The sequence below is a fragment of the Ovis canadensis genome, chromosome 5, assembly GCF_042477335.2.
Source record: "Ovis canadensis isolate MfBH-ARS-UI-01 breed Bighorn chromosome 5, ARS-UI_OviCan_v2, whole genome shotgun sequence".
Classification (NCBI taxonomy): Eukaryota; Metazoa; Chordata; class Mammalia; order Artiodactyla; family Bovidae; genus Ovis; species Ovis canadensis.
In genome coordinates, this window is record NC_091249.1 from 74,762,225 (window position 1) to 74,784,330 (window position 22,106).

Consider the following 22,106-nt stretch of genomic DNA (forward strand, 5'->3'; position numbering starts at 1 on the left):
TGAGGCCCAGAGACTATAAGTAACTCGTCCAAGATTCCCAGCTAGCAAGCTCCAAGGCCATAATTCAGTCACAGTGTTTGCATGTGGGCTTTGCTCTTGGCTACCACTGTGTTCTGGATCTATATGGGAGAGTGCTGGGGAGAGAGTTGTCTGCTGACACCTTGGAGGGGAAGAGACCGTGTATGCAGAGACAACCATTAATGGGTTCTGTTGGCTTCTCACACGGAGCTGGTCCATTTCATAGTATCTCATTCTTGTTGATCTTACTCTGGCCTTTCAAGGTAGGTTTTATTATCCCCATTGTACAGGTGAGGTAATTGAGGCTCAGAGACTTAAGCCCAAGGTCCTAGTCAGCACTGGAGCTGAGACTATGATCTTTTTCTTCTTGCTCACAATCTGGTTCATTCTTCTCTTTAACATCTAGCCAGATGGTTATCTAGTTCTGTCCTGAACATTTCCTAGGACAGAAGAGGCAGAAGTGACCTCAGGAGGATGGAGTGGGCAGGGAAGACTTCTCAGAAGTAGAGGCAGAAAGGAAGCTGGGTCTTGCAAGAGAGCAGAAACCCGGGTGGTCTTGGGTCGGAGCCTACACTAGCCTTTCTGCTCCCTTGGGAAAGGGAGTGGCCACAGTCCCTTCTCTCTGCCTGGAGATCCAGAGGGAAGAGGCCTGTGGAGCTGCCAGGTTATTAGTGGATTAGGGCTTCCTTTTAAAGCTTCCTCCCATTACCACCAAAGGATTATAAGCATCTTCAGACAATTACATCCATCCTTCCACAATTATACCTGCCTCTCTTGAGTGCTCCCTGAAAGTTTTAAGCATGGGCCAAGGCATCTTCTGCCATTGGGCATCCAGCACTTGGGGTAGGTGGGATCCAGTGCCATTTCTCTAAGGCCTGGGTACCAACTGAGCAGGGTCGAATGGGGTCCTTAGCAGGCTGGAGAGTCAGGGGATGCAAAGAGATGAAGTGGGCAGCAGACTGCAGCTCAACTTTCTTGCCATCAACTGCTGCCAACTTGAGAGAAGAAACGTGGGAAGGAAAGTTACCTAGGGCTCCTCATCAGCGCTAGTCAGTCTATAGCTCACCAGAGAGCCCTCGCAGTCCTTTCCACAGAGTCTCAGCTGATCATAACCGGCAGGGCTTACTGAAATTATCCTATAGTTAATCTTGTGGAGATTCTAAAGTCCAGAGATGGCAAGTAGCTTGTCCAAGGTCACACAGTAAGCTGGTGGCAAAGCCAGAGCTGGAACCCAGGGTTTCTACCTCCCAGTTCAGCTGCCAGGCCCTGGGCTTAATGCTTTGTGTGGGCTATTTCGTCTCATCCTCTAAACAACCCTAAGAAGTGCACGCTTTTCTTAACTGTTTCACAGATGAGGAAACTAAGGCATATCAAGTTTAAGTGACAAGTCAAAGTCTTAGGCTGGTGGGCGGAGGAGCTGACATTTGAACCCCGGGAGGTCTGGCCCATGCTTTCAACCACCCTCTGTGCTGCGTTGTGTCCATGGAGACAAGGCAGCAGGCTGTGTTTTCCACCCACGGGGCTGGGGAAGGTTGGGCTCTGAGGGATGGCGGGGGATTCTGCCAAGCCATATCCTCTCCTCCCAGGGAGACCAGGGATCCACTGCCAGTCCAACCCCTTCTCTGCCCAGGGCTTTGGGAGACCCACCTTCCCTCCTCTCCAGGCCATTGTTTTTGGGGGCTTGGGGTATCGGGAGGATTTGGAGACCCTTCTAACTCTACTGGACACAGCTCCAACCCTCTGGGGTGGAGATGGGGGTATGGATCTGGGTTGTCAGGGTAGCCCTGCCCCTGGCCACATCTATCCCGTTGAGGTAGAGGAGTCAGTGTCCATGGTGAGAGCTGACAGTGGTCACTGGGCCAGGGACAAGGCCCCTGCTCCTCAGGCCCGTGGAAGAGAGGCCAGAGGCAAGGTCCCACCTACTCCCCTTCCCTCCCTTCACCAAGGTGACCATAATAGGGGGTGATGGTATAGAGGCAGGGCTCACAGGTTCACATATACTTCACGCGTGTACCCACACATACACGCTCACACCCCCTGCAAGCATAGGTACAAGCAAATGATGTCTATACACCATGAAAGTGAAAGTGAAGTCGCTCAGTTGTGTCTGACTCTTTGCGACCCCATGGACTGTAGCCTACCAGGCTCCTCTGTCCATGGGATTTTCCAGGCAATAGTACTGGAGTGGATTGCCATTTCCTTCTCCAGGGGATCTTCCTGACCCAGGGATCAAACCCAGGTCTCCCACATTGTAGACAGACGCTTTATTGTCTGAGCCACACCATGCTCTTACGCAAATACTCATGGGTATATATTCACATCTGCACACATGTGCATACACGTACGTGCTCTCAGACACCAACACACGCGTGCATAGGGTAGGCATTGGCCACATACCCTCCCACAGGCCTCTGCCTCACTCATGCAGGTCTAACTTCCACATGTGGGCACATCCATCAAATTTGTATACATAGCAGTCCCATCAGTAAACATACAACCACACACATTCCTTCCCTTAGGTAGAGGTTAAAAGCATGTTCTTCTCTCCATTTTCCTGTGCTCACACACCTACACTGTGCAATCTCTCTTGCAGGCACACACGTTTTTTCTGCAGGCATATCCACTCTGCACACCCACTGTCACACGCCCACATACAGACCGAACCGCTTTCTGTCCTTCCTTTTCTCCATCTTTTTCACTTTCATACCCACCCACGCAGTAATCCTAGCCTCCCTCCCTCTCTCTCTCTGTCTCCCACACAGCTTGTTTCCTGCTTTCTCACAGGCTGGGCTATAGCGCATGCACTCACAGAGCAGGCAATATGCTGCCTGATGCCAATCCCCCAACCCCTTCAGGACCCGCTCCCCCACCATGCCAACTGGGGCAGCCCTGGCACAAGAGCAGCCACTGGGTCAGAGGAACTCTCTGTGACCAAGAAGCCAAGCAGAGGATCAGGAGAAGATGGGGAGGGCTTGTCCTGTCTGTGAACTGACCCCATGCACTCCAAGTCCATCTGCGGAGGAAAGGGGACATCTCAAACCAGGCCACTTGCGGCTCTGCCTTTCACAGAACCTCAGGTGGGTGGGCTTACGTCAGCACATTTCCAACTTCCTCTAGCAGAAATCGAAACACAGAACCCTGATAGAAAAACCATGCAAGTGGAATCATCCTGGTTAGGGGGGTGGGGCACTTGGAACCCAGGGAAACTTTGGTGAAAACCCAGGACAGCGTTTTTCCAAGTGCAGTTTTGTTTCAGAATTGCTGGGGGAATGAAGAGTGCTTATTATTCCAAGCCCACTGCCAGCCCTTCCACCACTGGGAGGAGGCACCTGATGGTGGAAATCTCAACTTTCCACAGCGTCCCTGTTTGATTCTGATGCACAACGACCCCTGCCATGGGCCTCTGAGCATCACTGCCTCTGTTGTTGCTGGCCCACCAGTTAAGTCAGGGGATGGCCCCAGACAGCCTGGGAGGTGACAGTCTTCCTCAACCCCCCTTTGCCTAAGTCCTTGCGCAGTCCTGCCTGCCCAAGTCCTGAACGGTTATTCTAGTTACTGCTGCTGAGGAGCAAGGGGATGGGCCTGAGAGGGTAGGCATCTGAGTCTGAAAGGAAACGGGCTGGTGAGACTGGAGGTGCTGTCAGTTATGGGGACAGGATCACAAAGACAGATTTAAAATGGAGTTAATGGGAAGGACAGAGGAAAGTGGGTGGGGTGAATAGATGCGAGAGACAAGAAGAAACTGAGCGAAATAGCGGCAGAATTTAGGGACCGACCAAGAGAGAGAGAAATTGGGGAAACAGAGAGACACTCAAGCAGCAGAGAGTGAGGCCAGGGAGAGGAAAGAGGGGAGGAGACCCACGGGGAAGCTGCAGGCTGAGCCCCAGGGGGAGGGAATCGCACCTCCGAGGGCTGGGCGGGGCGCGCGGGGCGGCGCTAGGGCCCCGGGGAGCGGGCGGCTGGAGCTCGGCTCGTCAGCCCGCCCAGCCCTCCCGGCTCCGGGTCCCCGCAGCCCGCTAGGCGGTGGTGGAGGGGGCCGTGGCGGAGGCTCCGAGGGGCCAACCGGCGTGGGGTGGGGGCGGCGGCGGGGGGTCTCGCTCAGGGTGGGGCGCGCTGATGGACGCGGCCAGGTGCGCGGAGGTGGCGGCGCTGGTGAGATCTGGGACCAGGCGCCGAGGCTGGAGGTGAGTGAGGGGTGCCGGCCCGGCAGGGGTGCCGGCGCCCAGCAAGCCTCTCCCCTTCCCACCTGTGTCGGTCCGGGTGCCGCCCAGGTGGAGGTGCAATCTAGGCTCCAGTCCCCTCAGGCAGGGTGACCTTGGCCAAGTGGCTGCTACACGCTGGGCCTCAGTTTCCCCACCTGTACAGTGGGGCGGCAGAGGAGGGGGGCTGGGGAAATCTCGAAGCCTCGAAGCAGCTCAGCGGTGGAGGAGGGGGTCGCGGGGGAACACCCCCGACGCCGGGCACCTACTCCCCGAGGCTGCGTGGGAGATCCAGCCCTTGAGCCCCAATCCGCCAGCAGATCACGGCTGGGACAGCCCGGGCTCGCAGGTGGGCGACTGCCGGAGGTGTGCGCACCCACACCAGTTCTGGGGAAGGGGGAACGGCTGGACTCGCGAAAGCTGAAAGCCGCGGGTTGGGTTGGGCTCCTTGCTGGGTTGACCAACATGGGCGCCTGTGGGGCAGAGGGAACGGCGTGTGCTGGGCCCGCGCCCCCCCTCTTCCCGCGGGCGGGGCGCCCACCGCGCTGTGCTGGCTAGGCACGCAGGATCTGGGCCCCCGCAAACCGCGCGGGGGGCGGAGGGGCGGGGGACCTGCGCAAGCCCCACCTGGGGAAATCGAGGCCTCTCCTGAGTGCCTACGGGGGCGAGGTGGAGCTGCCCTCCAGGCTCTACATCACATTCTCACAATTCGCCCTGTGTGCCAAGGTGATTGCTGAGGCCGGACAGCTGAAGGGTGGGGCTCCTATCTAACTTAACCACTGCACCGCCGCCTCAGCGGGCTCCGGGCTCCGTCCAGAGCCCTGACCGGACCTTTCTGAGAACTCAGAGGAGAACGTCTCCCTCCCTCCCCACCTCCACTCCAGGTTATAAGCTAATTCTGGACGGGGACAGGACTTCCTGTGTTCTGTGGGTCTGGGTTGTTCACAAAGGACAAGAGCCAGTGGGGAAGCATCATGCAAACCAGTCCCACCCTAACCCGAGTGGCAGGTGGCACAAGAATCCAGCACTTTGCTCTCTGATCTTGGGGCAAGCACCCTGCCCTCTCCGACTTCCAGTGAGAGGGTGGGCGGGTGGCCTCTGAGGGGCTACCGGCATTGAAGACAGCAGCCACTGGTAGAGGCTTTAGGGGCAGTCAGAGGTTACCCCACCCTTGTCATGGTGCAAGGATCAGGATGAGATAGGATGCTGCTCAGAGGGACTAGGGTAGGCTAGGTAAGGGATTGGAAGCCTTGCAGGCGCCAGCCTGCCTGTCCCCAACCCCAGGCCTGGGCCCCATCCTGTCTTGGGGAACAGCACCACAGACAGACTGATGCCCTCTTCCTCCTCCCAGACCTGTTGTGTTATGTCAGACAGTGGGGTGGCACCTTGAGGGAGATGAAAACACTGTGTCTGCATGGGGCGGGAATCCCTGCCTCTGTCTCCCAGTGGGATCTTGCACTGGTTCCTCCTCTCTTCCTTATCTGTACAATGAGGGCAATGGACTCAGATCACCCTAGATATTCAGAGAACTTCCCCAAAGTGAATTGTTTGCTGCTCTGCCAACCTTGGCTCCCAATTGCCACTTTGCAGGCTGGCCCTTGGGACCACCCCCCTTCTCTCCAGTCTAGTACCTAAATGAAACTGTGGTTGAAATCAGGATTTACATGGTTAAAATAAAACCTTTAACTCCTTCCTTCCCTTGTTATCTGTTACTTTTCCCCTAAGGTGAGAAAAAAAGAAAACTAAATAAATAAAGACAAAAAACCCTGTGGCATTTCTAGCCTGGCCTAATCCCAACTAATCCCTAGCCTCTTCAGTCAGCATTTTATCTAATCTCTCCATTTTAGAGCTGGGGAGACTGAGACCAGGGAGCGGAAGAGATTGGCTCCAGGGGTTCTGTGAGGAGAAGGCAGCAGAGCCCCCTTTCCTTGGGACAGAGCAGCTCCTTGACAAGCAGGAGGGCCAGTGTGGCCAAGGAGCCTCTGGAGAGATGGGAGAGTGCAAGAAGAGCCCCCTGCACGTCTCCTCTCCAGCCCTAGTCATGCCTCATCTCCCTGGGTGACACTCGTTTCCCTGAGCCCACCCCACATCCCTGGGCACTGGGCTGGGCAGGGGTCAGCCCACTTTCTCCACCTGCCAGGACAGCCGTGGGCCAGGCTGAACACACCTCCCGGCCTAGGGGCCTGGCCTGGGAGGCACCTTCTCCTTCAGGGCAGCTCCCAGGCTCCCAGACATGAGCTCATCGGAGCTGCTGGTGCCAGGAAGGGAGGGACTGAGGGGGAAGCAGGCCACACTGCCCAGACTGGGGCACTGAAGGCCCCTGGGGCAGTGGAGAGGCTCAGCGGTCCAGGCCTGGCAGGCTCTGGCCCCACTGTAGTGTGAAGGCAAGGAAAAGACAGGTCAGCAGAGGGTTAGCTGGGGTGGGCATGGGGGCGGGCTTCGTGCTGCGGGGGCCCCAGTGCAGAGGTGCAGGTGCCAGGCTGACCTCTGCCACTTGCCTGCCACATGACCTTGGGTGAATCCCTGTATGGACCTCAGGGTCCCTGTCTAATTAGGGGGTGCAGGGTCCTTAGGCACTGGGGTTACAATAGTGATGATAGACAAGTCCCTGCCCTCAAATTGCATTTTGAGAGAGAGAGAGAAGAAAAAGGAAAGCAAAGAAATTGGCAGGACAGTTTTAGATAGATAAAAGTTGTAGGAAAAACAACAAAAAGCCATGTTGCAAATTTGGCGAGCACTTAGAGGGGCTTCTTCGTGCTGGTGGGTAGGGAAGGCCTCTCACCGGAGGGGACACCTGAGCAGAAACCTGAATGGTATTTGAAGGTGTGGTCATGGCAGGCTTTGTGGAGTTGGCTTGTCCAGAACTTGGGTCTAGAAGAATGGTAAGAATTTGGTTGGGAGGAAAGATGTTTCAGAGGATGGTAAATACTCTAAACTAAGAGCTGGGGGTGCAGAGTTGGATGGGCATGGGCTGTGGGTTATGAAAATGCCTTCATCCCTCAGTGCTTCGGGCTGTGAACCCAAAGGATCCCAGGCCCGTGAGGGTCATGGGGTGGCTGGGCTCTGCTGAGTTAGGCCTGTGAGTGTGAGCTCAGAGTCTTTTGTGAACTGTCATTGGACACTGTGGCTCAATTGCTACCCAGTGCGGCCAGAGGAGGAGTCAGCATGGGGACAGCCTCCAAGCCCTGTAACTCCAGAGGTGCACAAAATCCCTCTCTCCGGAATGAAATCTTCACCAACTGGCTGCTGCCTGAAATTCCACCATCCTAGCTTCATCTTTTCCACTCAGTGAGGCAGTGTAGTATAGGGGTGTGTTGACCCGACCCTACCCTACCCAGCCCTCTAGGGCTGCTGCAGGTGAAGCAAAATTCTGTCTACTCCTGTGCTAGCCACTTTCTGCATGCCTGATATACAGACCCTGGGGCTGGACCCCTGGACTCTCTCTGGCTTTCTGGGAGATCTTGAGCATGTTACATAACCTCTCTCGGCTTATGTTTCCTTGTCTATTACCACAGAAACAATAGCAGACCCTATCCTGTACTGTTGTTCTAAAAATTTAATGCGAAGATAAAAATAACTATTACCTCTTAAATAGTATTACCATGTTTTGATCTCTGTTAAAATAGCAAGCCCTGGAGAAGACGGACACTCGCTCAAGACTCGTATCTCAGTATACGTTACTTTTTGACGTTTAGCCAGGAACAGGTTTTGATAGTGGGAGGATGGGCACAGTATAGTGGATAGGGCCTGGATTGAGCTTCAGGAATAGATACTTGAACCCCCTGCCTCAGCTAACAGGCTGGTGGTCTTGGACAAATCATTTGCTCCCTCGGGGGCTCAGGCTTCGGTTCTGAGCTACTATGGAATGGACTAGGAAGGATGGAAGGGGATTGTGAGTGGGAAAGAGCTCAACAGACACGAAAACCACTGGGCTGGCAGGAGGGGCAGCCACCAGGGTAGGGGAGGAGGGGACAGGTTAGATGCGCCCCAGAGATAGGAGAGGGGGCTGACGTGAGACTGAATTACGTGAGACTGCATGTAATCCTCTGGAATAAAATCTCTTGGAGACTAAGTGTTTGACAGATAAAAGCCAAAGTTCTTGGGAAATAGTTATCTTTTAGGGTTACTGTGTGCCAGAGTGTTTTAAATTCTTTACATGTCAGCAACTCTATGAAGTAAGTACTATTATAAGTACTATTATTATCAACAGTTTACAGATGTGAAACAGAGGCACAGAGAGGTTAAGTGAGCTTCCCAAGGTCACACAGCTGGTGACCAGCCACGTTCAAACCCAGGCCTTTGGCCCCAAAGCCTGTGTGTTTAACTCCTGTACAGCATGCTCTCTCCTGCCTTATGGAGTGCCAGAGGCTCAGAGGGGCCAAGCCACGTGCTTGAGAACATCCCTCATTCCCCTCTGACCCTCATCATCCCTGCCCCGTAGGTGCTGGAAGGAGGAGCCTCCCTGAGTCTGGGGTTCTGAGATGCACCCTTGAGCCAACTCAGCCTCTTGTCTTCCCCGCTCTCCCTCCTCTGGGAGCAGGTTGGGGAGGATCGAGGGCACTGGGAGTGCTGTGGACACGGGAGGCTCTGCCAGGGCCTGATGAGCGGGCGTCCTTAGTGTCGGTCGTGACACCTGAGTGGATCCCAAAGCTGGAGCTGTAATACACGCCCCCCACGGAGTCTGGCATGACTCCATCACTGGATGGATGGCAGAAACTGAGGTCAGAGAGTCCAGGGACAGGCCCCAGGCCCGAGTCTCCTCTCATGCTTTCCAGGATGCTCAGGACTCATGGGCTTCATGAGGATGTGGGACTTGGGGACACTCCCACCGATGGCCAAGGTGGCCCCTGTTCTCAGCCAGGATGTGATGCCTGACATGGCGCCTCTGAGGACGGCACATGAAGTTGGGGGAGGGGGAGGGTGCTGATTAAAAAATAGACTGTCACGCGCATGAGGAACAGGCCTGCCACCACCCAGCTCTCGCCAGTTGGCTCCCAACGCCCAGCTGCCAGGCCCCACTCAGGGCTCCTCCAGGAGGCCCCGCCTACCCCAGCACTGGCTCTGGGCCTGAGGCTGGATGCTCCCAGCCACCTCGCCTTTCCTCCTCCACCTCCAGGTAGATGGTGCCCTCACTGGGCCTGGGTGGGCCTGTTGGCTTTAAGCTGTGCAGGGGGTAGGGGGGTGGGAGTCTGGCATCCCCACACACTGGCTGTGTGGCCTTGAATGCGGCCCTTTGCCACTCTGGCCTCAAACACAGAGGAGCAGTGTTACCAGCTAAAGCTCTTTCCTGCTTCCAGAGCCTTTTCTCAGATTCCCCTGCTCATTTAGGCCTGACCACCAGCACGCCTCGTTTAGAGAGGTGATGTGCCCTGTGAAGCCCACTCAGCTGGAGTGTAGCAGGGCAGAGGGTTAGAACCACATCATCTTCCAATCCTAGTCCCTTACAGCTTCTCCAGGGTAAGAAAAGGCGTTGACAGCCACGGAGGTAGCTGTGAGTGCAGTTCTTATTCATTTATTCCCTCATTCAGTCAGCAAATGTTTATTCAGCCCAACTATGGCCTAGGCCATAAGACTGGAAAAGGTCGATTTTCATTCCAATCTCAAAAAGGCAATGCCAAAGAATATTCAAACCGCTGTACAACTGCACTCATTTCACATGCGAGCAAGGTAAGGCTCAAAATCCCTCAAGCTAGGCTTCAGCAGTACGTGAACCAAGAACTTCCAGATGTACAAGCTGGATTTAGAAGAGGCAGAAGAACTAGAGACCAAATTGCCAGCATCCACTGGATCATAGAAAAAGCAATGTAATTCCAAAAAATATACCTACTTCTGCTTCATTGACTATGTTAAAGCCTTTGACTGTGTGGATCACAACAAACTGTGGAAAATCCTTAAAGAGATGGGAATGCCAGACCACCTTACCTACCTCCTGAGAAACCTGTGTGTGGGTCAAAAACAACAGTTAGAACCAGACATGGAACAATGGACTGGCTTAAAATTGGGAAAGGAGCACGTCAAGACCGTATGTTGTCACCCTGTTTATTTAACTTATATGCAGAGTACATCATGCAAAATGTTGGACTGGATGAAGCGCAGGCTGGAATCAAGATTGCTGGAAGAAATATTAATTACTTCAGATATGCAGATGATACCACTCTAATAGCAGAAAGCAAAGAGAAATTAAAGAGACTCTTCATGAGGGTGAAAGAGGAGAGTGAAAAAGCTGGTTTAAAACTCAACATTCAAAAGCTAATATCATGGTATCTGGTCCCATCACTGCATGGCAAATAGATGGAGGGAAAGAGGAAACAGTGACAGATTTTATCTTCTTGGGCTCCAAAATCACTGTAGACGGTGACTTGCAGCCATGAAATTAAGAGACATTTGCTCCTTGGAAGAAAAGCTATGACAAACCTAGACAGCATAAAAGCAGAGACATCACTTTGCCAACCAAAGTCCGCATAATCAAAGCTATGGTTTCTTCAGTAGTCACATACAGATGCGAGAGTTGTACATGAAGAAGGCTGAGCACTGAAGAACTGATGCTTTCAAACTGTGGTGCTGAAGAAGACTCTTGAGAGTCCCTTGGACAGCAAGGAGATCAAACCAGTTAATCCTAAAGGAAATCAACCCTGAATATTTACTTGTAGGACTGATGCTGAAGCTCCAATACTTTGGCCACCTGATGCAATGAGCTGACTCACTGGAAAAGACCCTGATGCTGGGAAGGATTGAGGGCAGGAGGAGAAGTGGGTAACAGAGGATGAGTTGGTTGGATGGCATCACCAACTCCATGGACATGAGTTTGAGCAAACTCTGGGTGATAGGTCAGGGAAGGTCAAGGAAGCCTGGCGTGCTGCAGTCCATGGGGTCACAAAGAGTGGAACATGACTTAGTGACTAAATAACAACAAAAAATGGCCTAGGCATGGGGGCAGGGATACAGCAGAGAAATGATAGTCGAGGCCCCTGCCCTGAAGGGGCTCCTGACCATGGGGCAGGACAGACTGACATTAAAACAAATATTGATGGAATTACAAATCTCATGAGAATTTGGAGGAGAGGTAGAAGGTGCTGTGGGAGGAATGTGACCTCCCAGGGCAGGTGCGTCCTCCCTGAGACCTGTCAACAGACCTCAAGGAGAGGTATAACCAGAAAAGGACAACTGAGGGGCATTGGGAGAAAGGGTTCTAGGGAGGAGTGGCAGCTAGTGCGAAGGCCCCGAGGTGCAAAGTGCTCGAAGGAAGGCCAGCATGGCTGGAGTGTAGGGAGGGCAGACACCATGAGGGGAGCTGCAGTGCAGCCTGGAGGGGCAGTGAGGCTCGTCTTGCGGGGCCTGGAGCCTGCAAAGGGGCTTCAGGCCGAGCCTAGAAGGGAGGAGCTGTTCCTAGTGCTGGTCTTAGAGGCTGGTCTTGCCTCCTTTCTTTTCTGTTTTCCCTCCCATTCCCATCCTGACTGCGCAGCAGACCTCACCCCACCCCCCACCCCCACACTCTGGCCCCCCATGCTCCCCCAACCACTTCACAGGATGACAGTGCAGAGTGCTCACACCTGACCTTCCTCTGCCTGGATCTTGTTTGCATTCTAATAGCCTGCAGTTTCATCCTGCCTCCCAGGAGGGTTCCAGTCCCTGAGGCCTTGAATGCGAGCTGATGAGGGCCAGATCTTGGGCTGGAGGCTACTGTCTTTCTAGTTGAATGCCTCTGTTCAGGTGGGAGCCTGTGGACCAGGAGGTTCAGCTTTTGGCTGAATGAAGGCCTGCCCCTGGACCGAAGCCCACTGCCTGAAACTGTGGCCTGTCCCCCATTCCACTCCAGGCGCGTCCATTCAACCCCAAAGCCCCACTAAGCCCCAGCCCTAGGAGGAGTTAGGAGGCCTGCATTGTGAACTGAGCTCTGCTGTACGCTTTCGGGCATATCTGTATTCATTTCTGGACGCTGGTTTCTCCATATATTTTATAGGGAAATACTTGAGCTTTCCTGCACTCATTGTGTGGCCATCATGGATGCAATATCAGCATCACCCAGAAGCTTCTTAGAGATGCAGACTCTGAGGCCGCACTCCAGACCTTGTGAATTAGAATCTGCAATTTAACCACATCCCTGAGTAATTACTATGCACATTAAAGCATGAGAATCACTGTTCTAAGTCAGTCATTTTTAAACTTAAAAAATGTTTTAATTAAAAGCTATAGGATCTTCCTCCCTCTCCAAAGTCTTATAGATGAAATACTTAAGAGAGGAACAACCCACTCTGTACTTATTCATCACATGAATGAGGGGGGGATCGTGTGGGGCTAGGCCTGGGGCACGGGCTTTATTAAGACGGCATCAGAAGGGAGGAGGAAGAGAAGCAATTCTGGTGGGAGAGGGTGGGTGGTGCCTGACTGCCCAGGCCACTCATGACCAGGTGCCCCTAGGAGCTCTTTCAGCTCCGACCTCCAGGGTCTTCAGACTTACTGGTTTGGATAAGCGGGCTTGAAGAAAGGACGCTTGACAGTCCACAGTCTAGCAATGCCTTCTCCGCTTGTCCCCATCTTGGTGTCCTACTCTGTTCCCTGAGAAATCCCTGAAAGGGTAGCTGGTGCTATTCTTAGCGTGACAGGATGGTGAGGAGAGAACATGCTGGTGCATTGTTTATGCCTCTGAGTCAACAGGATTGCATTCAGGTCTCCCAGAACACGGCCCTCCAGGCAGCCTTCATCACTGCCTTCCCAGGACCCAGGGCCCCTCCCACTCTGGCCCTGACCATCCCTGCTCCATGCCTCCAGCTCCCACATTGGGCAGTGGGTCATGAAAGACAACGGCGAGCTGGGAATCAGAAAGAAGTTCGCGATATCTTCTCATTTCTCACCCATTCGGTGCATATTAACCGAGCATACGGCACGTGGTAGGCGTGGGTTCCTGCCTTCCAGGAGCTCACACTTAGCCTGCGAGTTAATGGTGCTTTGTCATCGCAAGAGCCTGTGTGCCAGGCCAGATGCTGCAAACTTCGCATGGAAGACCTTACCCTCCCAATCATCCAGCAGGATGGGAATTAGGAGACCCCTACACCGAGGAGGAAACTGAGACTTAGCATATACCAGCTAGTGGTTGCTCAGCTGGGATCTGAACTCAGGTTGGCTGGAGCAGAAACACCATTCCAGATCAAATGGTAGCATGGAGCATTAGGGCTTTGGGAAACCCCTGCACTACCTGGTGAGAAGGGTGTTTCAGCTGGAAGGAGATTAACTGGCTGAGGTTGTCCCATTGTCAGTGAATCCTGAGTGCCTGGAGAGCACCTGGGGTGGAAGGACTGTGTTTGCTGTGTACACAATGCCCACTGTGGGCTGGAATGCAACGCCTTATGGGATGAGGTGACAAGGACCCTGGCTGGGAGCCAAAGACCTGTGTTCTGTGAGATTCCAAACTTTCTCTGCCTCAGTTTTCTGGTCTGTAAAACAGCATCACAATCTCTGCTCTACTTCTTTCTCTGCTGATGTGAAGCTGCTAGGAAAGCTATAAAAGTGTGTGCAGGTTAAACGATAATTACTACATAGAATTATTTATATAAATATATTTTCTTAAATGTATTTTCTGTTGACATGGGGTCTATTTGCCAGACTCTGTTCCAAGCATTTTCCTATTTGTTAATTTACTTATAAACATTTTTATAAAATCATGAGCTCTAGGGACTTCCCTGGTGGTCCAGTAATTAAGACTTCATACTTCCACTGAAGGGGGTTCAGGTTCAGTCCCTGGTTGGGGAATTAAGATCCCTCATGCCACAGCCAAAATGTTTCTTTAATTAAAAAATAAGATAAAATCATTAGCTCTAAAGCCCATTGAGTCCCCAACCTGGCAGTACTTCAGAACCCCTCAGGGAGACTGTTGGCATGAATAGTCTGTGGTCCTGGCTCTGGGGCACAGCCCAGGAATCAGCATTTTGGACACATACACCCCCCCACCCCAAGAAATTCTGCAGCACATGTAGGTTTCTGATCTGGGCCAGAGAGGTGAAGGGACTTGCCTGAGGCTTTACAGTGAGTTGGAGACCAGATTGAGACTAAAACTGAGGCCTGAAGTTCCTGGTCTGGCCCTTTCCTCCTACTCATCAGCTGCCCCTGAGCACCTTAAAGGGATGAAGCCAGGGATGCAGATGACTTTGATGAGCAATGATGCCAGAGCTGCTGATACCGTTTACAGTGCTTTGCTAGGCATTTTACATGGCTTTTCCATTTAATTGCTGAAGGGATAGAAAGGGGGACATTTTCCACAGCAACACGATCCCTTAGGACATTTGAGCATCATGTGGCCGATTTTAATGTTGACCTGGAAATGGGAAACCATGACTGAGGTGCAGAGATGCAGAGAAGGGAATTTGAAACCACACATCAGGTCATGTGCCCTCCAGGCAAGGGTGGTCTGGTGACTTGGTTACCTGGAGACAGGGCAGGCTGGCAAGAGGGAGACACGTGTGTCTGCCCACAAGGTGTGTACCTGTTGTGTCTGTGTCTCCTGAGTGCCTGTGTGTCTCCATGTGCATGCGTGTGGTTGTTCTGTGTGCACATACTGGTGTGTAGGCTCTGCCACCTCTGTGGGTGCATGCGTGTGTGTGGAGGAGGACATGCTGTTGCCGGCTAGGCTCTTGCCAGCATTAAGGGGGTACTGAGAGCGTGAGTGTTGCGGGGTGTGTGTGTGCACACAAATAGTTGCAATGCAGGGGGGTCCCCGAGACCCTGCAGGGCAGAGGTAGAAAGGCCACTTGAGAAAATGTTTTCCTTATTCATGTTCCACCTCCACATCTCGCGCACCATCCTCAAACCTGCAGGTGTGAGCCCGCCTCTGGACCTTAGCCCCGCAGTTCCCTCTGCCTGTTCTCCCCCGACACGCACAAGCCTCGTTCCCTCACCTTCTGCGCTACTTCGCTCAGAGGTGACTTCCAGTGACGTCTACGTCGATTACCTTACGTACCTTTGCACAGCACTCTCCACCCCATGCCATCTGTGTATCTCCCTCCCCTGCTTTATTCTTCTCTATACAATTGAACATGTGACTTAGTTGTACAGTTACTCATACGTTTATTATTTGGCTCCCCTGCTAGAATGCAAGCAGGGATTTGTCTGTTTCTCTTCATAACTATGAACAGTGCCTGACCCTTAGCTGGTGAGCAATAAGTATCAGTTGAATGAATGAGTTCATGCACCACCTGTACTTACTTGTTTCCTTTAAGTTGTCTAACTTTTGTTACTGAGATAGCCACTTTTACCTCCCCCTAAGCAGTAATATACCTTTGATGTGTTTATTATACTCCTTTTCCAATACACGCGTGAAACTTGCATAACTAGTAAGATGTTGAGTATCAGGGTACCACTTAAATTCTTTTGCTCCCACTCAAGGTATGGAGGTACCACACTGTGGGGATCACTGCTTTCCCAGTGAAGGGGGTAACTTCACCGGGAATCAGAGAAGTCTGATGTCTTCTCTGAAATGCATGAATAAAATGAAGCTCAAAGAGGATCAGGAACTAGTCCAGCATCTCGTCCATACTGTGACGGAACAGACACTAGAACTAAATTTTCTGATCTCCAGTCTGCTTTCCTTTTGCAGTGTGAGGGACAAGGGGAGGGTGGGCCTGGATGGTTCAGCCTCTCCTCTGGCTGGAGGGGAGCCGGGTACGCCCAGTAACTGGCAAATGGCATGGGAGGTACTGGTGGCCTTCTGCCCACTCAGGGCTGCAGGACTACATACTGAGTGGTGGGAGCCTCGGCTACACCTTCCCTCCCAGGAATCTTGGGTCTGGGAGGCCACTCCCAGGGGGCCTGGGCACCCAAATCCAGCAAGAAACAGACCTGGGATTCAAACCTGATTCTCCCCTGCCACAGCATGTTAGCTAGAGGTTGACACTAGAGCACCCTTGCTGAGAAGATGCTGGAGTGGGAGGGGTGTCCGGGGGAGGGAAAGGTTGTACTGTGCCTGATGGTGAACAGAAGAGGGAGACCAGACCCAGAGACAGCTGGAAGGGGGAGGGAGACACAGCAGCCTAGCCTGGGAGAGTTATACAGAGGTAGGTTTGTGCAAAGGCTGAATTTAGATCCCCCTCAGAGATGGGGGAGCCTGGTGGGCTGCCGTCTATGGGGTCCACAAAGTCGGACACGACTGAAGCGACTTAGCAGCAGCAGCAGCAGCAGGTTTGTGCAAAGGCTGAATTTAAATCTCCCTCAGGTATGTACAGTGTTTTCATGTTATAGAAATAATTTCTGCATTTCAATTGCTCAGCAGTGACTCTGCAAAGCAGATATAATCAGCTCTAGTTTCCTGATAAGGAAGTTGAGACCCAGAGGTGAAGTGATGTACTAAAGGCAACCCTCACAGGATGCTCTGTTGAGCAGGACATGGGAAGGGAACAGGCTGCACCTCTGGTTGGATTTGGTAAAGGAGGGCTGTCTAAGGGAGGGCGGGCAGGCTAGATAGATACAGCAGTGAGAGGGTAGACCACTTAAGATTCCTAGCACCTTCCTCAGCAGATATGAGTGAATCTGAGACCAAAGTGAGTTGACAGGGCTAGGGGAGCTGCAGGCAGGTGAGCTGTCTATCCCAGGGCCTGCAGTGAGGATGCCTCCTAGGGAGCAGCAGCAGCGTGCCCACCCTCATCCCCAGGATGGGCTCTGCTCTACAGGGCGGGCAGGGCAGCGAGCTGGGACTGCTGCGTGCTGGGGCCGTCATTATCATGCCTCCAGAGGTTTTTCTTCTCGTTATTTATTTTTCTGTGAGGAAGGAATGTGGGGAATTTACCACAGGGCGCTGGCCTTGCTTTCGGCAGTGCGGTGGCCTCCTGTATGCGAGGGAAGCAGCACAGACAGATGGCTGGGGAGGTGGAGGCGGAGGAGGGTCCCGGCTGAATCTGTGGCCCCAGCAGTGGGGCGGTTATGTAACCCACCCGGAGGCCCAGGGAAGATACCACGGTGCTTCTGGGCTCTGAGCATGAGCCTGCTCATGTACATAGCTCCCTGGAACTCAACCTGGACCATCCCAGTCACCATCAGCCTCTGGGCAAGCCTAATGAGTTGGGTGTATCCCCTTGTCAGAGGTGCTTTCCTCTCCAGCTGTCTTGACTGGGGTTATGAGTAGAGGGGAAGTCAGGTGGGGATTGTCTTGAGCTTTCCAGCCTCCACGAGGCTGCCCCATTGCTTGGAATGCTTCCACAACTCAATCTTTTCGGAAATAGGGCATATGCCACCTCCTCCAGGAAGATTTCCCAGATTGCTTCATCCTCATTCGTCTTTTAGACTCTATATTCTCCTGGCACTCAATGGAATATTTTGCCTCTTGGATCTAATACTGCCATTTGAGTTTCATCTCCCTTTTCACCCACAGGCTTGTTACTACCTCCCTCTTTCCTTTCCCTGCTTCCTCCAGAAACCGCTCTCTAGATCTGGGATCTAGGATCTCAAGGAATCTGAGTCTTAGACAAATCTAGAATTCATCTCCTGGGATGCCTGGTGGAGTAAAATGGGAGGTGGATTTGGATTGTGGGAGCCCTCCTGGGTGATGACCTCTGCTGAGTCTGGAGAGGATAGGAACAGCTCTGGCCACAGGCTGCCACAGAACCAAGAGGAAAGGCTATATCTGGGCTTTCCAGGTGGCATAAGTGGTAAAGAACCCTCCTGCCAATGCAGGCAGATGCAAGAAATGTGGGTTCGATCCCTGGGTTGGGAAGATCCCTTGAAAGAGGGCATGGTAACCCACTCCAGTATTCTTGCCTGGAGAATCCATGGACAGAGGAGCCTGGAGGACTTCAGTCCATGGGGTCACACAGAGTTGGACACACTGAAGCAACTTGGTACACCGGGGCTGGGTGCTGGGGACCCTGAGATAGACTAGACCCCGCTCTACTCGTGGGAGAGGCACAGGTTGGGGGGAGTTCTCTCTCCTCTGCCCTCGCTCACCACTTTTTTGTCTCCTGGATCAAATGTTTTCTCTGGAAGGGTAGGGTGCGGTTGTCCTTTCGGTACACTCAAGGCTCCCTGAGCTGGGAAGATGGAGGCTGCTGCAAGGAGAGGGTTTGGGGGTGGGGGCAGGCCTGGCTCAGCAGGGCTCGACTGGGAGGGGCAGCCTGGGTCTGAGCTTGGCCCCCTGGGAACCAACCCTTTCCAGTTTGCTGTGCATCTGGGGCTGAGCTTACCTCTACTAGCTAGTAGAGTTGGTGGAGGAAGGTGGTGGCTCCTGGCCTTCAGCAGAGGAGGACCACACAGCATCAGCCAGCAGTGATCAGCGCCTGTGGCCTACCAGGTTAGCTGCTCACCAAGGCCCATGCCAATCTGACCTGGGGGCCCTCGACTTGGCCCACTCATCCTGTGCTGCCTGATCCCAACCCCCTGCCAGCAGGAGATACAGGAGTTGGACCAATCCCAGCCTCTTTCTCTTTGGGCCTTGGTTCCTTGGTTTTCTCAGTCTGTTTGTTTCCTCTAAACCCCCTTCTCTTGGAGGCCCCTGGGCCAGGTGGAGCAGGGCAGGAGCGTTGATCTAGGAGTCTGGATGGATTGATGGGAACTTCCTGGAGGAAGCAGCAATTGGGCTGGGCCTGGGACAGTAGGTGGGGAGAGTGTGCTTTGTGGGCAGAGCTCTTCAGAAGGAGGGGCCTGGGTGTGGAATCAGTCAGACTCCCGGCTCCAGCTCCACTCTGCCTGTCCCTGGCTGGATGGGAGACCTGGGGTGAGTTTGCCGATTCTCTGGTCTTGTTTTTCTCATCCCTAAAACAGCTGTAAGGGGGCCTCCTTTATGAGTTGCCATGAGGATTCAATGAGCACACATGCTACACCTTTGGCTTGGCAGCGTTTGGAGCAACTCACTTGGCCACGGCATCCTCATCGACTTCATCATTTCTACAAGCCCCCGAGAAATGTGCGAGGGACAAGGCAGAAGCAGCTGAGACCCTTGCCCCTAGGCTCTTGCTCTCTCTGGGGGAAATCAGACCCAGACCCTGACTGCTGCAAAGCAAGACACTGGGAAGAGGCAGCATGGCCCATGTGATGGGTCCTGGGCTGGGTGCTGGGCAACCCTAGGTTCAAATCCCACCTCTGCCTCCTCTGACTAACCATGCCACCTTGAGCAAGTCACTTCACCCCTGAGTCCATTTCTTCTCTAATGCACAGCTGAGGGGACCACTGTCTTCCTGGCCACTGTAAATGAAGGAAAGGCCTAGCATGGGGCATGTGGTGAGCATGCCCTGGAGGAGAACTCTCACTCAAACGAATAATATGCAAAATATGAGGTTGTTAAGTGGTGCAGATAAAACCTGGATGATCCGAGGACTGAACCTATAGAAAGGACAGGAGACAGAGCAGTGTTCTGGGTGGAGGGGTCTGTGCAGACCCATAGCAGAGGCTGGAACTCACAGGGCAGGTGAGGGAAACACATGCCTTTGGATCCCCTCTGACCCTTGCTGAGGACGCAGGGAGCAGTGAGCAAGCTCTTGGGCAAGCCCTGACTGCCAGGATGAGGCCTGGGTGCTTGATGCCCCATGTCCTGGAGAGGAGGAGAGAGGCCCGACACAGTGGAGTCAGGAGGGAGAAAGATGAATCCGGCAGCACGGGGCGGGTAGATTGGCGGGGGAGAGACTGGAGGCGGAGAGGCCATTTAAAAGGCTGTTGCAAAATCGGTTTTCCTGATAAAGAGCTAGGCTGAGTCATCTGTGGAGGAGAGAAGTCACATCCAGCTCCTCTGCGTTGCCGTCAATGTAGGATTTTCCTCTTTGTCAGCTAGTCGATGGGCTGCCTTTCCAGGAGGCTTTCAGAATCGAGGCCGGCTCGGCATCCAGCGGGGCGCAGGGCAGCAGGGAGGACCCTGCCAGAGTGAGTACAGCGAGCCTCGGTGGCTTGGGGTGTGTGACTCAGGGCACAGGGCACCCTTCTCTGGTCTCAGGTCCCCCCCGGGCATTAAGGGAGAGGCGTGCAATGACGTCTGCCAGCCTGTTGATGGTGAGGCTGGAGCTAGGTCTGGGGCTCGCCACTCTCACTCCCATCATCTCCCGTTCTGGCAGTCCTTCTCACCTTAGCATGAATTATTCGCCTCTGAGAAGAGACCTGGCAGTCTGCCGGGACGCAGTCAGGTTCTGCTCACCAGGACTTTGGCGTGGATGGAGAGCTCCCCAGGGAAAGGAGCCTGTGTCATTTCCTCCTTTCAGTAGGGAGGATGTGGGGCAGGGGCTGGCAAGGTAGCCAGGCCATTACTCAGTCTCAGTTCATCTTCCTGCCCCCAGCTGAGGCCGAAGTTGTGCAGCGGCCAGCCATTGGTTCCTTCCTGACCCCACAGGGGGGCAGTTTACCCAGCCTGTTTACCTGTCCCATTGCCAAGACTTCCAGGCAGCCACAATGGGCTGTCTCCAGCCAGTCTCTCTTCCTACCTCTGGCTCCCCGACCCTCTCCACCCTGCTCGGGGCCCGGGCACTCCCATTGACGGCAGCCGTGTGAAGAAGCATTTCCTTGAATTCTCTCCCTGTCCTGACCTTCTGCTCTGGCCTCCGTTCCCCTGCCCCGCCTCCCTCCTTTGGATCCTCGGTCAAGAGGCCTGATGGTCAGCAGAACAGACAGCTGCCAACAGAAGTGATGGGGTGAGAGAAAGGGCTTATCACCGCCTGGGCACAACTCGAGTTGAGGTCTCCTGACTCCCCACAGTGCTCTTTCCACTCCACTAGGTTTTTATGTCCTAGCAGTCATTTTCCCCTTAGTGACAATGAGTTTATCAGCTCTTCTGCTGAGAGGAAGAAGGGGAAGAAAGCATCAGCCGCTCTAGGCAGCTGCATATGCAGAGGAGAGAACACCATGGTGGGTGCCGATTACCAGTTGTGGGAACAGAGGGGCCCGCAGATCAGCACTCGGGAGCACTAGAGTCTCTATCCATACTCCTCCCACCAGAGTCAGGGTCTGGAAGGCAAGGTGGTTAAGAAATGAGATTCAGCAACCAGGCTTGGGAGTTTTGAATCCCAGCTCTGCTATGTACAAGTCATATGACCCTGGGCAGGTTTCTCTGAGCTCTAGTTTCATTTGCAAACTGGGAAGAATACTAGTACTTATTCCTCGGGATTGTTGGGAGGATCGAATGGGATGATGGGTATAAAGTGCATGGCGCAGCACATTATAGTGGGCCGTTGAGGGCTCAGTAATTATAGCAGCCACTGCGATCTTCACTCTAAGGGGTGTACTCAGGGCTTCTCATTCCCCTTCCCCACTTAGGGATTCAACCCTGTCGGACCCAGATCTCCAGACCCCAGGGCAGCTCTTCCTTGAGTCTGCCCTCATCCCTTCATCTCCTAAAGGCCTGTCTTCAGAACCCCCTTATCCATGTCCAGGGTGGGTCTTTCAAGGACTACCACTGAAGAGGCTGGGAGAAGAGGGGGGTGTTACGACTTTTACAGGTGCAAGAAGGTTGGGGGCTCAGCAAGGGGGCTGCCCGCTGTGGGCCACAGCCATCTCTTGTGTCTCTGACACTGGGGACCACAGTCTTGAACCCAGCTGGCTGGGGCATCACCAGGGGTGGCAGTTCCCTAGTCTGGGGAATTTGGGGTGGAGCTGCTGACCCTGATGCCCTGCACTAGGGGGATCTGAGGTGCTTATAGTTGGCCCAGCCCCCCATTCTCTCAGCTTTGTTTGTGCAGGGTGGCAAAAGTCGTCTGGATTGCTGGCTGGGTCTGGTCCAAGCCTCCTGCCAAATTCCTTTTCCATGGAGTCACTGCGGGCTGAGATGGGGGTACGGGAGCTCCCTCGGAGACAGGGCTGTCTCACCCCCTGGCCTTTTCTGCTGGGTTCCTCTGGTCTGGGAACAGTAGTGTGGGGGAGGGTCCCAGGCTGGCTGGAGGTCAGCAGACCAGGTCCTGGCCCATGGCCTTCTCTTTGACCCTCTCCCTCTCTAAA

At 53.7% G+C, this 22,106-nt stretch overlaps 1 protein-coding gene across 4 annotated transcripts in view; it reads left to right on the forward strand.

The window, feature by feature from the left end:
• Positions 1–22,106, forward strand: part of SYNPO (synaptopodin) — a 59,755-nt gene that overhangs the window by 23,240 nt on the left and 14,409 nt on the right. The window contains exon 1 of one of the 4 annotated variants that reach the window (XM_069592446.1): positions 3,957–4,202. The exons of 2 other annotated variants lie outside the window; for them this stretch is intronic. The gene's annotated coding sequence lies outside the window, so the exon portion shown is untranslated. Of the gene's footprint in view, positions 1–3,956; positions 4,203–19,863; positions 20,049–22,106 lie in introns of those variants that run through there. One more of the 4 variants, XM_069592447.1, reaches the window with a different exon arrangement.